This window comes from Triticum aestivum, chromosome 2D, assembly GCF_018294505.1.
Source record: "Triticum aestivum cultivar Chinese Spring chromosome 2D, IWGSC CS RefSeq v2.1, whole genome shotgun sequence".
NCBI classification, from domain to species: Eukaryota; Viridiplantae; Streptophyta; class Magnoliopsida; order Poales; family Poaceae; genus Triticum; species Triticum aestivum.
In genome coordinates, this window is record NC_057799.1 from 111,262,133 (window position 1) to 111,267,771 (window position 5,639).

Below are 5,639 nucleotides of genomic sequence, written 5' to 3' on the forward strand. Positions count from 1 at the left end.
ATAAGTGTTCTCCCTGAGTATGCACCGTTGCTATAGTTCGTCGTGCCGAGACACCACGTGATGATCGGGTATGATAAGCTCTACGTTCACATACAACGGGTGTAAGACAGTTTTGCACATGCAGAATACTCGGGGTTAAACTTGACGAGCCTAGCATATGCAGATATGGCCTCGAAACACTGAGACCGAAAGGTCAAACGTGAATCATATAGTAGATATGATCAACATAGAGATGTTCATCGGACTTGATTTAGTTGATATGGATTAAGTGATCATTTAGATGACTAGAGGGATGTCTATCTAAGTGGGAGTTCTTAAGTAATATGATTAATTGAACTTAAATTTATCATGAACTTAGTCATGATAGTTTCTGCATATCTATGTTGTTGTAGATCAATGGCCCGTGCTACCGTTCCCTTGAATTTTAATGCGTTCCTAGAGAAAGCTAAGTTGAAAGATGATGGTAGCAACTACACGAACTGGGTCCGTAACTTGAGGATTATCCTCATTGCTGCACAGAAGAATTACGTCCTGGAAGCACCGCTAGGTGCAAGACCCGCTGCAGGAGCAACTCCAGACGTTATGAACGTCTAGCAGACTAAAGCTGATGACTACTCGATAGTTCAGTGTGCCATGCTTTATGGCTTAGAATCGGGACTTCAAAGACGTTTTGAATGTCATGGAGCATATGAGATGTTCCAGGAGTTGAAGTCAATATTTCAAGCAAATGCCCGAGTTGAGAGATATGAAATCTCCAACCAGTTCTATAGCTGTAAGATGGAGGAGAATAGTTCTATCAGTGAACACATACTCAGAATGTCTGGGTACCATAACCACTTGACTCAGTTGGGAGTTAATCTTCCTGATGATAGTGTCATTGATAGAGTTCTTCAATCACTGCCACCAAGCTATAAAGGCTTCGTGATGAACTATAATATGCAAGGGATGGAAAACACAATTCCCGAGCTCTTCGCGATGCTAAAGGCTGCGGAGGTAGAAATCAAGAAAGAGCATCAAGTGTTGATGGTTAACAAGACCACTAGTTTCAAGAAAAAGGGTAAAGGGAAGAAGTGGAACTTCAAGAAGAATAGCAAGCAAGTTGCTGCTCCCGGGAAGAAGCCCAAGTCTGGACCTAAGCCTGAAACTGAGTGCTTCTACTGCAAAGGGACTGGTCACTGAAAGCGGAACTGCCCCAAGTATTTGGCAGATAAGAAGGATTGCAAAGTGAAAGGTATATTTGATATACATGCTATTGATGTGTACCTTACTAATGCTCGTAGTAGTGCCTGGGTATTTGATACTGGTTCTGTTGCTCATATTTGCAACTCAAAACAGGGGCTACAGATTAAACAAAGATTGGCTAAGGACGAGGTGACGATGCGCGTCGGAAATGGTTCCAAGGTCGATGTGATCGCCGTCGGCACGCTGCCTCTTCATCTACCTTCGGGATTAGTTTTAGACCTGAATAATTGTTATTTGGTGCCAACGTTGAGCATGAACATTATATCTCGATCTTGTTTGATGCGAGACGGTTATTCATTTAAATCAGAGAATAATGGTTGTTCTATTTTTATGAGTAATACCTTTTATGGTCATGCACCCTTGTTGAGTGGCCTATTTTTGTTGAATCTCGATCGTAGTGATACACATATTCATAATATTGAAGCCAAAAGATGCAAAGTTAATAATGATAGTGCAACTTATTTGTGGCACTGCCGTTTAGGTCATATTGGTGTAAAGCGCATGAAGAAACTCCATGCTGATGGGCTTTTGGAATCACTTGATGCTTGCGAACCATGCCTCATGGGCAAGATGACTAAGACTCGTGTCGGTGTCAAAACCGGCGAATCTCGGGTAGGGGGTCCAAACTGTGTGTCTAAGGTCGATGGTAACAGGAGACGGGGGACATGATATTTACCAAGGTTCGGACCCTCTCGATGGAGGTAATACCCTACTTCCTGCTTGATTGATCTTGATGAATATGAGGATTACAAGAGTTGATCTACCACGAGATCGTAATGGCCAAACCCTAGATGTCTAGCCTGTATGATTATGCTTGCCTCTATGGACTAAACCGGAGGGGCCTAGGGTTGTACATAGTCGGTTTACAGAGGAATGAATCTTCATATCTGAACGCCAAGCTTGCCATCCACGCAAAGGAGAGTCCCATCTGGACACGGGAGCGTCGTCTTCTGTCTTGTATCTTCACGGCCCATCAGTTCGGCCCACGTCACATAGGCCGGACGCCCGAGGACCCCTTAATCCAGGACTCCCTTAGTAGCCCCCGAACCAGACTTCAATGACGATGTGTCCGGCGCGCTGGTAGTCTTCGGCATTGCAAGGCGGGTTCTTCCTCCGAATACTTCAAAGCGTCTGATCCGAAGAGTTATACTCGGCTTTCCATTTAATGTCGTACCTATTGGCTTCTGCACCTCCATTGCTTCGGCTTCCACGTGTCGAGCGAACACGAAAGGTCAGAGTATTTTTGCACATAACACCCTAGCTGTGTAAGAAAGGCGTCTATTTAAAGGGATTGGATCTCGGATCCCATCCCACACCAAGCGGAAAATCCTTAGAGCTTGCCAGGGGAAATCATCCAACACATGGCTAGCGCCCCCAGTTCTTCCTCGCGTCCTCATGGCTCCGAAAAAGGCGATTGGGAGAAATGTTCAGTATCCCATGACCAGCTGAGTAAGCTTCAAACACAGGGATTCCTTCCCCCCCCCCCCCCGCAGATTTAGTCCCCGTCCGGGCAGGATTAACCTCCTTTACAGGCGAAGCCCTGGCGGAAAATTTTCCTAATCCAACCAGGGGAGCGAGTGTGCTTTGTATCCTTCTTAATAAGAGGCGTCGGGTTTCCAATCCACCCTTTCCTCCGAGGTCTACTGGAGTACTACGGCCTCCAGCTACACAACTTCACTCCTGCCTCCAGCTGCACAACTTCACTCCTGCCTCCATCCTGCATATCGCGGGTTTTGTCGCTCTTTGCGAGCTATTCCTAGGCTATGAGGCCCACTTTGAGTTATGGAGGAAGCTATTCCGCCTCGTCCCTCATACCCAAAAGGGATCAGTATTTGAGGTGGGCGGTGCTAAGGTATGGCGCATAGCCGGGACTGGATACCTGTCCGGAACGACGAAGAAGGCATCCGAGGAATGGCCCTCGGAGTGGTTATATATTGAGGATGTCGCTCTCCCTGACCCAGTCCGAATGGGTCTTCCCGAATTTACCAGTGCTCCATTGAAGAAACGCCACAGCTGGCACCCTCGGAGCCTCGAGGAGGAGGATAGTGCGGAAGTCCAACAATTAATGAGCAAGATAAGGACACCCGCCCAGTCCAGGTTATCAATAATCGAGGTAATGGCCACTTCCATAGCGCGAGGTGTTCAGCCGCTCCAGTTCAGGGGGCTCCCTATGAGGCACTATAATGGGGAAGATGACGCCTCATGCTACGGACGAAAGGGTCCGGATTCCCTCACTGCCCTGGCCGCAATATTGGCCGATCTGTATAAAGGGGAGAAAGAGGAGTTCACTCGTCTTACACGCCGAGAGGGATTTTCCATGTACAACCCTCCTAGCTGGGTGAGTCTTAACCCCACCACTTTATTCAATCCTTTCCCTGAGTCATGTTGAATTGACATTAACCCATCCATTTGTAACAGGAATGGCGAAAGGTTACCGCAAGGATCTACAGCCCTGCTCCACAGCGGGAGGAGCATAATCGGGACCTTGACCCCGGATTCGAAGAGGATCCGGACATATTCGTAGAGCTTGAAGAGGGAGTATTCTACCAGGCGAGCTATGATGGCACAGAAGTGCCCATCATGGCCGACTGTGACAGCCTGGTTTTTGCCCTTTCTTATTTGCTTGAAATTTCATTTGAAAGTTTTTGAAACTTGGAGTTTCTGAATCTTTTCATTTGGACTTAAACACTTGGGCATCCTTGGCTTTCACCCAAGTGTTCACTTCTCTCCCAAACCATCACTTCACTTCTGATCCACCACAAAATAACCTTTGGAATATTTTTCTTAAATGAAAAATATTCATTTTCTCTCAAAAACCCTAAGCCAGATCTGTTTGCTTCAAGGCAACCCTAATTTTTATGACTCAGAAAATTCTAAGATAATTCACAAATATTCTAGTGACCCTAGGGCACCTCCCTGAGAAAAAATATTTCATCACTTTTTGGAATATTTTTGCTACAGAAAATCTTTTCTGTTCTGGACAGAAATGGTGGTTTCTACAGCAACTACCATTTTACTTGCTCCATTTGACCTGAACTTTCTTGTGCATCTTTACCTTAGTAACTTATAACTAGCCTCCAAAGCACAACCCCAAACTCCCAGCCATTTGACCATAGTAACATCACAAAGTTACTGACCAGAAACTTACCTGGCTTGTAAAATCTTCTCTACTGCACCTGGATCCAAACCAAACCGTGGTAAACTTCAAAACTACCACGAACAACATGCCAGACATGATTTTTGGATGAAGGCTGGCCTGAGGAGAGAGTTCGCGCGGTGACCACGCGTGTCCACGATGCCAGGCATGCGTGTCGACGCGCTCTGGGTGACGCCGAGCACTCTGTTCGAGCGTGCTCGCTTCCCCCGCCTGCCCAACCATGCCAAACCCCGCCACCATCATCGTCTCGACGTCCTTAACTCCTCCCTGGCACTCGCCGACGCCGGAGCTCGCCGCAGCGAGCACGGGCAAGGTCCGGCCAGCCCAACAGTGCGGAGCGCACTGTGCTCATCGCCATCCCCTTGATCCTGTGCTCGTCTCCGCTTGCCCACAGTGGCCGCGTGACCTCCGTCGCCTTCTCCCCCTCTCACTGACGCCGCTCGTCGCCGGGCGCGGTGGACAGGTGTCCACCGGCGGAGCCCGAAGCACCCTCGCCGCTCGCCTATAAATAGAGCCACCCCCAGCCTCCTCGAGCACCATCCAGCACTCACACACACCCCACGATCGAGTAGGAAGCCGTAGCCCGGCCGGGCAGGCCTCGGGCTGCCGTCCCCGAGCTCGAGCTCGCCGGCGATCCCCTGTGGTCGCCGCGGTAGCTCCAGCCCCTCCCAGGCCTGGGCGACCCCTCCAAGGCCTCCGCCTCTCTCCGGTGAGGCCATCTCGCCCGCTTGGAGCCTCTGGAGTGACCTCTGCTCGCCGTCTTCCTCAACTCCGGCGACCTCCACGTTCTGCCTCCACTTGCGAGCTAGTTTCCGACGCTGTCCGACCACCCCTAGCCACGCTATGGGTATGGGCAGGTGCGCCATCGTCCCCTCTCTCAATCCCTCCCTCTCGTTTGGGCCAAGGAGCCCTCATCGCCGGCGAGAGCTCCGGCGAAGCCGCGGCCCTCTCTGTTTCTCTCTCCCTCTTCCCCCACCTGACTAGCGGGGCCCGCTAGTCAGCCACTCAGTACACGCGCGAAGCGGTACGAGTGGTGGCGCCCCTGGGCTTTACGCCTTCGACGTCACCCCCAGCTGTTTCTTTTTATTCAAATTCATTTATATTCCAGAGAGCTTCAAACAATTTTAACTTTTTAACCATAAGTCCAAATGAGATGATTCTTTTTGCATTGTGTTCTTTGAAAGGAAATCTAACAGCTCACCAAAGATGAGATTTTTCTGAGCTGTTTAGAATTTCTGGT